The sequence below is a fragment of the Tamandua tetradactyla genome, chromosome 16 (assembly GCF_023851605.1).
Source record: "Tamandua tetradactyla isolate mTamTet1 chromosome 16, mTamTet1.pri, whole genome shotgun sequence".
Taxonomy (NCBI): Eukaryota; Metazoa; Chordata; class Mammalia; order Pilosa; family Myrmecophagidae; genus Tamandua; species Tamandua tetradactyla.
Genome location: NC_135342.1, coordinates 43,256,696 through 43,267,854, shown reverse-complemented (window position 1 = coordinate 43,267,854; position 11,159 = coordinate 43,256,696). Strand labels below are relative to the sequence as shown.

The window sequence follows — 11,159 nt, the reverse complement described above, 5'->3', positions numbered from 1 at the left end:
CATCAGGGAGAGAAAGAACTTCACATCCGGGAGAGAAAGAACTTCACATCCAAGTGGCAGTGGCCCTTCCCTTCCTCAGTGGCTTGCAAAGGCAAGAAACCTCATTTAGCCACCTGCACGTCCCTTTCACGGTCTCTTGTCATTATGGAAATGCTTTGATGGGGGGCCAGGCCTGGGGGAGATGCACTCCACCATCATAATTAACTTGTTAGAGACAATGGTGCCCAGCCAGGACCCCTGCGTGCTTGGTGGAGGAGTGAGTGCGGATGATAGCTCAGGCCCGGGTGGGGGGATCTGAGCATGAGCCAGGCCTGGGCCTCTGGGGCACAGTCCATCTGAACAGGGCCCCACCTCAACTGTCCTAGTGTGAAGCATGGGCCTGGCCGCTCCACACCTGTCTCAAAAGTCAGTTGGGTCCCTTCACTGTGGCTTACTTAGGAGGAGGCAGCTTCATTGCTATGGACCATTGTCAGCTCAGCTCACTTTTTGAGCCTTCTGCCTGCACAGTAAAATGGGGTTGCTAATGCTGTGGACCAGACGAGAATGCCTGTGAAAGGGGCCGCAGCACGCCAGGCCTCCATGGGCCCGCCAATCTCATCCTTATTAATGAGTGAGCGTCCACCCCAAGGAGCCCTAGAAGAACTGTGTGCAAATCCTGCCCCCGCTGGGTCCCCATCCCTGGAAAAAGCTCCGCCAAATGGGAGGGCATGGAGCTGTGCAGCCTCCTTGGGCTCCCTGCTTTCGCTGGGCTGCCCCACTGGCCACCAGGAGAGTGCTGCCCCAACCCTGCCCCTCTCAGATCCTAGAACCATGGACTCAGCTCAGTCTTAGGACTTTAGCCCCAGAAGGGGTCTCTGGGGTCACCCGGCTCCCCCTGCCTCATCCCTGCCAGAGCTAAGCTCCTGAGTCACTTCTTCTTGCCTTGGAACACGCAGATTGGAGCATCTATGATTCTGGAACATTTGGGCATGTCGGGGACTGGGGTTTAGTCTTCTGGCCACTTCAGAAGCCCTGCCATACCTCTCTCTTCCATTGCCACCTCCCCCAGAAGGCATCTGAGGGTGAGTTAAGCCCTGTCCGCCCATAGGTTCCCTGTAGGTTCTGCCCTTTGTCTGTTTCTGTCTCTGTGTCTCTCTCCCCTCAACAGAAACATGTTGGAATGCTGGCTCTAAGATATAGCACTCAAGTGGGGGGGGTGTCCGGAGGCCCTGACCCACATGAACGTGGGCTGCTCGTGTGTATGGCTTTCTCGGGCACCTTGTAGGGAGGGAAGGGTAGTGGGCAGGGAAGGATGTGGCTGCTCTCTTCTCTCTGGCCTTAAAAGCATCAAATAAGTTCCCGTCACATACTGCTCTCCCTTGTCCTCCTGCCTTGTATCCCTGTTTCCAGCCTTGTTTCTTTCTCCAGGCCAGCCCTGGGGAGCTTCAAAAAGTGCTGAATTCATCCTATCACTCCTCTGTTGATAGCTACATCTCTAAATCCTTGTCCAGCCCTTAGGTCCCACCTAGTCTGCTCTCCCTCTCCTGCCCTGTGTCGTACCCCTCTAAACCCCAGGGCCTTTGCACGTGCCATTCTCTCTGCCTGCAGCACATTTCTGCTCTCTCCAAATGTTCTTCCAGTTGCTCAGGCTGAAGGTCTTGCCCTCTGAGACCTGCCTGGCTCCCCCAATCCCAGTCTGAGTCCAGGGCCTCTTTGGCCACTGCAGCACACCCTGTGGAATTGCCTCCCCAGGATGTGATTCTGTTGAGATGTCTGCTGCTATTGTTCCCCTGTGTGCCCCCCCCCCCCCCCGCTTGCTCTACTGTGTGTCCCAGAAGTGGGTCTGTGCAGTTCTCTCTTGCATCCCTGGCTCCTACCCCAGAACTTGTGTGGCAGGGCCTCCCCCAGCGCCGGTAGGCTGCTGGGGAGCTCAGGGAGAACCCCAAGGGCAGGCCGGGACCGGGAGGTGGGGGGAGGGTCCATCGGACACACCGTGGCAGCCGAATAATGAACTCCCCACTTAGACCCCTAATGAGGCTTAATCTGGGCCTGCGGGTCAGGAGGCTGCCCGTGGAGGCCTTTCACACCCGGCCCAGACCCGCTCCCCCACCGTCCCCCGCCCAGGCCCGGGTTGCCCTCCACGGCCCCAGGTAGGCCCAGGCCGGCTGCAGGAGAGGCTGGAGGCGCGGGGAAGCCAGCGGGAGAAGGCGCGGGGCGAGCAGCGGCCTGGGTCTTCAAGGAGACGCACCAATCGGCGGGGCCCCGGAAAGCCTTCAGGTTTCCTGACGTTAAGACTTAATTGCCTTATGGACATGGAAAAAATGGAGGCGCTTCTCCAGGGAGCGGCCCCTCTCCTGCTCGCGCTCCCCCACCCCCAACCGGATAATGACAGAGCCGGTGACTGATTAAAGGGGGAGGCAGACCCCCCCTCCCCCGGGGGCCAACGACAGGTTCCGCCTGCCCGGAAAGCATGGCCCTCGCCGATTCCACCCCCCTCCCCCCGACTTCACAGAGGTGATTTTTAATTGCGTTTTCCCAGGTGTAGAAAGAGAGTTAAGATGAGGAGGGGCGGGCAGGGGAATTTCTCTTTCAGCCCCTCCTGCCGGCATCCTCCTTCTTACTGGGGCGCGCTTATCCTTCGGGGCTGGAACGCTCCGTCAGCGCGCGGACAAGGTGAGCGCGAAGAAGCAAAGCTGAAGCAAAGAAGTTGGGTCTCTGCCCGGGCCTGCTCCTACCCTCGTCTGCCCTCCCCCCGGCCGCCTCACTGGCCATCTCGGGGGCCCGCTGTCACCCCCACTTCAGAGCCTGCATCTTAGGCAGCCCTCCCCACCGTGGCAAACTCAAATCGTAGATCTTTGCACGGTTTGTTCCTTCTGTTCCCTGCCAAGGTTGCTCTCTGCCGTCTTATTTTCACACTCCAAAATTATTTATATGTGTATTTATCAACCAACAGTCCCGCTCACTGGCATGCAAGCTTCCTGCAGCCGCTTCGCTTACTGGGGGTTCCCTGGTGCCTAGCGCAGTGCCTGGCACATACATATTGGTGGAGAAATCGAATGGACCGTCCCGGAATTGACCTGCAAATGCTCTCCGGGCCTCGCCTTGCCTGGAACGGGCCTCTCCGAGGATTTTGCCGTTGACAATGGTGCCTTCTTGAAGTCACCTCCATTTCCAAGCTGGCCCGGTGGGGCCAGGATAACGAAGCGGTTTTAACATAAATAATTTGCTTCTGAGGTGTAAGATATGGGGAATATTTTTAGAAGGCCTGCCCTCCTAGGGGACGTAAATCACTTATGAAAACGGGATTTTTCAAAGTGGCCTTCAAGAGAAAAGGGAGCAGTGTGTGATGGCCAAAATGGAATTCTATGAATTAGTGCGACTCATTATTCTGGCCGGCGCCACACATACGTGCACACACTCTCACTTGCTCGCTCACTTTTCCTCCTGCCTTCCATTTCATGGTCTTAACTCGACTCTGAAATAAAACCAGGCAGCCCTCCTCCCCCGGGCCTCAGCGGCGGCCTGTCTGATTGGATGCCTCCCACAGCCCAAAGACCAGAGCTTCAAGGAGGAAGCAGCCGGGGACACGCTGAGTCCTCGCTTCTTAAAGTGCGAGCCGTAAGTTACCTTGAAATGTTTTTTTTTTTTTTTACAAAAGTATTTTAGGTTCAACAGACACTTGGGTTCCAGCTAACAACTCATTTAAGGAGAAAGTGGGGGGAAGCCGTTCAGATCAAGGCTTCTTTGACAACGTGAACCTCCTTACTTTGAATCCTTACAACGTCGATAGCATGAAAGGTATCGTAGCCACGCAGATGGGCAAGCGCACAGGTGAGAAAGGACAGATGTGAGCTACAGTGGAGACCCAGGGATCTTGGGGATGGGCTTTGTCTGGCCAATAATAAAGAATAGATATTGGAGGGGGGTTAGGAGACCCAGAAAACCAAGACACAAAAACCACTTTTGTGGCCATTGTGTTTCCACTGAAGTCTTGATCTAGGGAAGACGTGCTGTTTGGAGGACTAATAAGGCAACCAGCTCCTTTGATGAGGCACATTCTGAAAACCAAGGTCTACAGGAGTCATCCATGACGGACTCCCTGGGGTCTTTCTCCCCTTGTCTACAAAATCCTCCAACGAGACATGAATGTGTTTCCCGCCTATCATCCCTGAACCCCCAGAAAACCAACTCGGGGCTCCCTGTCTTGAAGATCCCTAGTGGCTTCCCACTTTCCACATGCTCAAATTCAAACTCCCAGTTTAACAACCAACGCCCACCACAAACTGGCTCCAGTGTTTCTTTTCTCCCCAGCCTCTATGCCTACCCAAGACCTCTACTCCCACCAGACTGATTTCTTCTCTTACCGCTCTTTAGTCTTCCCTGCTCCATGGAAGTTCCCTTTCTCAGAATATTCTCCCTTTCATTTGTCCAGGGTCTACTCATCCTGACAGACCTGACACCAGCCCTACCTCGAAACTAGCCCATTGTTATGAAACCCCATCTGTGAATTTCCACACGTTGATACTATGTGTGCTCAACCGATCTCAATGAGTGCCTGTCCACTCTCCCCAAAGGACTAGCAGCTCCCTAGGGGCAAGGTTCATTGGTACCCAGCTTATATAGGACTAAGAGACTGGGCACAGTAAAAAAGCCTTGGTCTCTTCCAACAGTGAGAAGTGGACAAGCTGCATGCTGGAGGGTTCAGAACATGTGGATATACCACCTTCTCCAGGGACTTTCCATCTCTGAGTTGGGGGAGACAAGACTCAAGAGGAAGTGCCACCATATTATTATTGCCCTCTGCCAACCATCCTACAACCTGGAGGGCCAGTCGTCCCTAGAGCAAGGCAAAACTTTCAGGTTCTCAATGTTGTCCTGACCCTTTCTTTTCTATAATAGTTCATCTATTGAATAATTAACTGTTCAGCGGCCCACTATGTGCTGGATACTGCGGATTTGGTGGAGAATAAGCCATACGCAGTCCTCACCCTCTTGGGGTTTGCAAATGGTGAATTAAGAGCCACAGAAATGACTGATTACAATCATGAGAATCTGGGGAAGGTTAGTGCAGGCTGCTATAAAAGTGTTTAGACAGACATAACATTTGCTTCTCTAGCATGTTGTCTTACATCTGGTGGGGTTGGACTGGGGCTGATATGCTCCAGGGCAGTGGGGAGCCCTGAGCTGTCTTGTTGGAATATTTGACAGGACGTTGAGTATAGGGGAGGTGATGGAAGGATTCAGTTCCCACTATGGTCCAAGGCGAGGTTGGTGCTCTCAGTGCAAGTGGGGAGAAATCTCCAGGCCTAGAATTCCATATGAACTTGTTATGAATGGTGAAGGAATCCAAGGAGAAATCAGCTGCCCCATCAACTCAGGGCATAGCCAGAGATGTCCCAACATCATCTGAGGCAAGTGCCTTTCCCTCTTTAAATTAAGGGGCTCATTTTCAATAAGCACTCAAGTCCTGTGTCAAGGGTCCTTCAAGACCTTCTAACATATCTGCTTCACTTGATCACCCTCATGGGAACCAGTCACTCCTTCAATCATTCTGTTTCACTTCCTTGATTTTTCTATTCAAGAAATCAGTGAGCTGCCTTTTATCATGGCTGCTTCTTCAAGTGTCCATCTACTCTACCTCACAGTGGATTCCTGGGGAATGAGAAGGATACTGTAGTATAGGTATCTGACATGCATGCCAACACTTTCTGATCCACACCCATAGCAGACGTTATTAATCGACCCAGGCACTCATGTGGCTGTACTGGGACATGGTTTGAAAGTACCTCCTCTGAAGGGTCTTCCTTGATTGCTCTCTAAACTAGGTCACCCCTCCAATTGATTTCTCTTGCTAAAACTGTTTTTTTTTCTATAACATTCTTTACACTTTGTTATTATGCATCTATTAAAACTTACTTTAAGGCCTGTTTCCCAAACTAACCTGTAAGCTCCATGATGCAGGTCATATCTGTTTCTACTTATCACAGAATCCCTAGGACTGAGGGAGCCTAGTTTTTCTCGCATAGGAAGAGCTCAATAAATATTTGCAGTGAGTTGACCGAATCCTTGAGTAAATGAATGATTTCAGGCCAGGCCTCCTTGTCAAAATCCTTAGTTTGAATCCTGGCTCTGCAAGTTCCTAAATCTATGAGCTTGGGCAAGACCCACACCTTTTCAGGCCTCAGTTTAGACTTCTGTAAAATGAGGATGATGCTACTCACTTTGCAGGGTTGCAGTGCGCCTTTGACCTTTTGCAGTAAGTGAGAGCGTTTTGTAAAACCAGCCGCGAATGCTGTGATAGCTGTGACTCAGGTGTGGCTTCTCTCCTTTCCTGCCCCAGCTCTGGGGGTTGCGAGCAATCCAAGACGAAGCACAGCAGAAGCAGGGATTGCGCTCTACTCTCTGCCCAGGGGTTTCAGAGGCTCTGCAGCAAAGCCTGACCCTCTGGATCTGTCCGCTCTTGTCTGGACCCTGGGGGGTGACCTCCACAGCTCTTGGGGCCCCGTGTGGGAGGAGGCGCCGTGCTCCCAGGCAGGCATGGGCTTTGCCAGCGGGAGGCGTAGATGCGACTCTGGCCTCTGACCATCAGGGATGGTGCCGGTGGCGTCGCTGTGGGCATCTCATCTCAGTTGCCTCCCGCCTCCTTCTCCTCCTCTGTCCTACCACAGGGAGGAGGCAGAAGGGCCCTGCATGCGTCCCTTGGGGATCTCAAGTCCCCCCAGAGCCTGCTTCTCAGCAGCTCGCCCACTCTGGCCAGCGAAGCCTGCCTAATGCGCCCTGGGGGAGACCGGTGCTTAGGCAAAGCAGCTTGCTCTGGCCCTGCTGACGCTGGCATCCCAGTGGCCCAGAGCTGGTGGGACTCTGGGCACAGTGGGGAGTAGGGAAGGGGTTGGCATGGAGGTGGCCACATGGGGTGATCGGGTCCTGACTGGCTGTCAACAATCCCAGAAAGGGGGTATGGGTAGGGGGCAGGGGGCTGGCAGGGACCTTGAGGACCCTCCCTTGGCTCTCAGCTGGGGCTGGAGGGGAGGGCCCAGCCGGAACCTGGCCTTTCTGTTGGAAGGGCAGGGCCATGACTTGTTCTCGCAGGAGTCAGTTAGTGGGGAATGTGGGTCATTCCAACACAGAAACCAAGCCACTCTCCCCCGGCAGCCTGTGGCCTCAAGTACTGCGGGCAGGAAGCAAAGATGAAGCCCTTTTCTAGCCTGGCACTGCTTCCTGCCTCCCTGCCTTTGCCAGGTGTGAACTTCCATTTACTCTCAGACTCCAACTCAAATGGCACCACCTCTGAGACACTTCCTGTGACTCCTCCAGGCAAGGTTGGTTGTGCCCTCCTCTGGGTTCCTGCCCACCTTGGTCCTTTGTCTGTTACTCTGTGAGTCCTCAGCTGAACGATATGTGTATCTGCTTCCGCTAGACCCTGTTGAACAACTGGTGCTCCTGCCTGCCCTCCCGCCGTGTCCGCTTCTTCCTTTAATGGCCCCTGCGGCAGCCAGTCTCCAGGCTAGCCCTGTGGTCTTGGAGCCCTGGGGCTCACACCCTTGGGTTGTCCGCCCCACACAGAGCAGGGCTGACCCGTGCCATCCACAGAGTGTTGCAGATGTGAGGGGGTGACTTCCGAGGGGAAGGACGCTAAAGCTTCTGCTGTGCTTCGTCTAAGATTGCTCGCTCTGAGGGAGCACAATGCTGTGTCAGGGGGCCACACAATGGCTCAGGTGGTGAGGAATTGGGGCCTCCCTCAATAGCCAGCCCAGCTTGCTGCCGTGTGAGGGAGCAGCCTTGAAGGAGGTCCTCCAGCCCCGGTCGAGCCTGAAGACGACCGCAGCCTTCCTTGGCTTGCCTCTTGACTGCAACCTCAGGAGAAGTCCCCAAGCCAGACCCACCCAGCCATGCTGCTCCCAAATTCCCAACCCACAGAAACTATGTGAGATAATAAATGTCTGATGTCGCACTGGAGTCATCTCTCATGCGTGTGGCCCTGTTAGGACTGTCACTCAGGGTGTGTGGGGCCCTGATCCAGGAGAGGACACTCAGATGCTCTCCCTGGAGCTTGGCTGGTATCTTGAAGGACACTAGACCAGGAAGAGGTTGGCTGATTCTGGAAGCTACTTGACATTAAATATATGCACACATGCACATGTACACACACACACATATACATGCATACATATACATACACATATATACATACATTTATACACACACATACATGCATACATATACATACGTATATATATATACATACATTTATACACACACACACATTTTCTTTTTCCTTTTGCCAAAGCTAGTGACAGTTGGATGTTGCTGGCAACCAAAAATCTGCATTGCACCCCTGTCTTTCCAGCACCCTCAACAATCACATCCCTTATGCAAGGGCCACCGTTTGCCTGGAGCAGTGCAACATATTCTGTAGGTATTCAACCACTACGCATTGCGCGAGCAAAAATCTAGAAATGTGAGAGATGTCAGGGCTCTTTATTGGGATTTTAATTTGTGTTTCGTTTGTGCTCTTAGAGAAGAATTTCAAATCCTGAGAGTTCATTATGCTTGCGGCTCTGAACGTTCCCCTCCCTTAGCCACTTTCCCAAAGGACTGTGGCTTTGTGTGCCCCTTGCCACAGGGGTTTCTGCAGCAAAGCTGGGGACAGAGGGTGTGTGCAGACAACTGCCTGCCTTGGTCTGGAAGCCTGAGCTCTTTGAGGTGCATATTGGGGGGAAGGACAAGCAGAAGTTGTGTGGGAGAAAGGGTGAAGCAGCAGGGCCAGGTGGGTGGGTCTTAGTGATGGGTGGTGGTGCCCTGGAGGAGAAAGAACACCCTCTGAGCCAGCGAGGTGCGGACTCAGCAAAGATGCGCCTCTTTCACGGACTTTTTGGATGTTGTGAGCCGTGGCCTCCAGCGACTCAGTGTCACCCATGTCACTTGGTGTCAGGTGCCGGGAATCCCATTGGGGCCCCACACACCCCTGGGGGACGTCCCAGGGCCTTGGGGTGCCGAGTGGGAGCCCACTAATGACTGCTATTACATTTCCCACCAGGGTGCTCTAGTTGGGTTTATAGTAATTTGACTGAGAAAAATGTGACATTTCATTTACACTGAAGGTCCAAAGCTATTGGAATGTATGCTCCATGGTCGCCGGAATTTTTGTTCTTGGTCTGTTTTGTTCATTATCACATTACAGAGCCTAACAAAGGGGCTGGCACATAGTGGGCACCCCACAAATATTAGTGAGTAAGTGCCCACCAAATGTCAGACTCTTTAGAAACTTCCTTTCGAGTCTACTCTCACGGCAGCCCAGGAGCTTGGTATTCTCACCCACCTTTTATTTCCCCCTTTCCGTCCCTCCCTCTTCCCTCCCCCTGCTTCCCTCCCCACTCTTCCCTCCCCCCCTCTTCCCTCCCCCTGCTTTCCTACCCCCTTCCTTCTCTCCCCCCATTGCCCCGTCCCCCATTCCCTTCCTTCCATCCTTTCTAATCCCACTCCTATTCTGAAGTGTTCTTCCACGGTCTGGTGGGAGGTGTATTGTTTGTAAGTGTGCTTTTAGTTTGCATGAGGGGTAGTGTGTTATATCTCACCCTTCCCCCCTCTTTCACACTCGCGGTGTTCTGCCACCTCCTTCCCCGGCATGGACGGCCTCCAGCACCCAGCCAGCCCTGGGATGTTTGAAGGGTGAGATGGACGTCCTCAAGTACGTCCTGTGACAGGGCTGTGGAATTGCTAGTAGCCGCGATGTCTGTGTGCGACAGTCCACGCTGCCCCCAGCGAGGCCTGAAGCCGCCTTCCTTTCTGTATCTGGGCCGACACTACCATTTCAATCTTTCTCATGTTTTCCAGTATAATGGGTACAAAATGATAACCTCATTGTAGTTTTAAATTGCATTTCTTGCCCCTATTTGGCCGAAGAATGGGAGCTGGGAGAACTGGCACGCCCCGGGGCTCTCAGCTGGTTTGTGGGTAGCTGGGATCGCGCCCACCCACTCTGGGCTCAGGCTGGAGGCTGCGGGGGGTCCAGCTGCCGCTCAGACGGGGCGGACGGCTCTGACCGCAGCGTGGTCGCACCTGGGCTGGTAGCCCCTGAGCCATCTTCCGCTGGGATCGCGCGCCACCTGGTGGCGCTGCGCGGGAACTAGCGGTGGTGGGGGGAAGGGACGGGCAGGGACGCACTATTTTTCCCTGCCTGCTCAGGCCCCCGTGGACCCCCATGGACCCAATCCCCGTCACTTCACTTCCAAGGCTTCTATTGTTTCCTTGTTAATAAATGAACCCAAAACTTTGTTATAAAACATTTGGTAAGCTTCTTTTTAAATATATTTTTTATTAACGTATGCTGCAGCTCATGAAAGGACACGAATCTTAAGGGAACAGCTCGGTGCAATTTCACAAAGTGAAGCCCCTTGAGGAACCAGCACGCAGATGCTTCCAGGTACCCCCTCCCAGCTCTGTACCACCGTCCCTCCGAGGGAACACACTGTTGTGACTTCTAACAGTAAGGATGTGGTTTGTTCTCATTTGTATCTTGCTACCTTGATGCATTCTTGTTTGTAGGATTCTTCCATAGTTTGTTCATTCTCATTTTTATGTAATATTACATCATATACACAATCATTTATCTTTTCTACTGTTGATAGATGCTTGGGTTGATTCCAGTTTGTGCCTCTATTGAATCAATCAACCATATTCATGGCAGCACATGCGTTTGGGTACACATTTGCATCCATTTCTGTTAAATCTCACTGGGGGCTCATTTGTCCACAGCATGTGGGAATGGAAATCCTGGGTCATAGAGTAGGTGTATATTCAACTTAACAGATATTGCCAAATAGTTTTCCAGAGGGGTTGCACCAATTCCCAGTCCCACCACCAACTTTCATGAGAGTTCCGGTTGCTCCGGGTTTTCCCAACACTTGGCATCGTCACTCTTTGTAGTTATTCTGGTGGGTGTATTGTGGTGTCCGCTTACATTTCTTGAAGACTAATGGAATCCGTGTGTTGTTAACTTGGCTAACCTCTTTTGTGAAATGGCTATATGTGACTTTTGCCCACTTTTCTGTTATCTCCCTTTTTCTGAGTGAAGTGAAAAATATACTCTGGATATAGGTCCTTTGGTGGATATATCGCAAATATCTTTTTCTACTAGGGCCTCTTGACTTCTTGCTCTCTTAGTGGTGTCTTTTGATGAA

General features: G+C 52.7%; 1 long non-coding RNA gene across 1 annotated transcript; it reads left to right on the top strand.

The window, feature by feature from the left end:
* The first annotated feature begins 276 nt into the window (after positions 1 to 276).
* Positions 277 to 4,851, top strand: LOC143660284 (uncharacterized). The gene is made up of 3 exons (XR_013163915.1): positions 277 to 1,061; positions 3,470 to 3,597; positions 4,650 to 4,851. It is a non-coding gene; the product is annotated as an uncharacterized LOC143660284 (long non-coding RNA).
* The last annotated feature ends 6,308 nt before the right edge of the window (positions 4,852 to 11,159 follow it).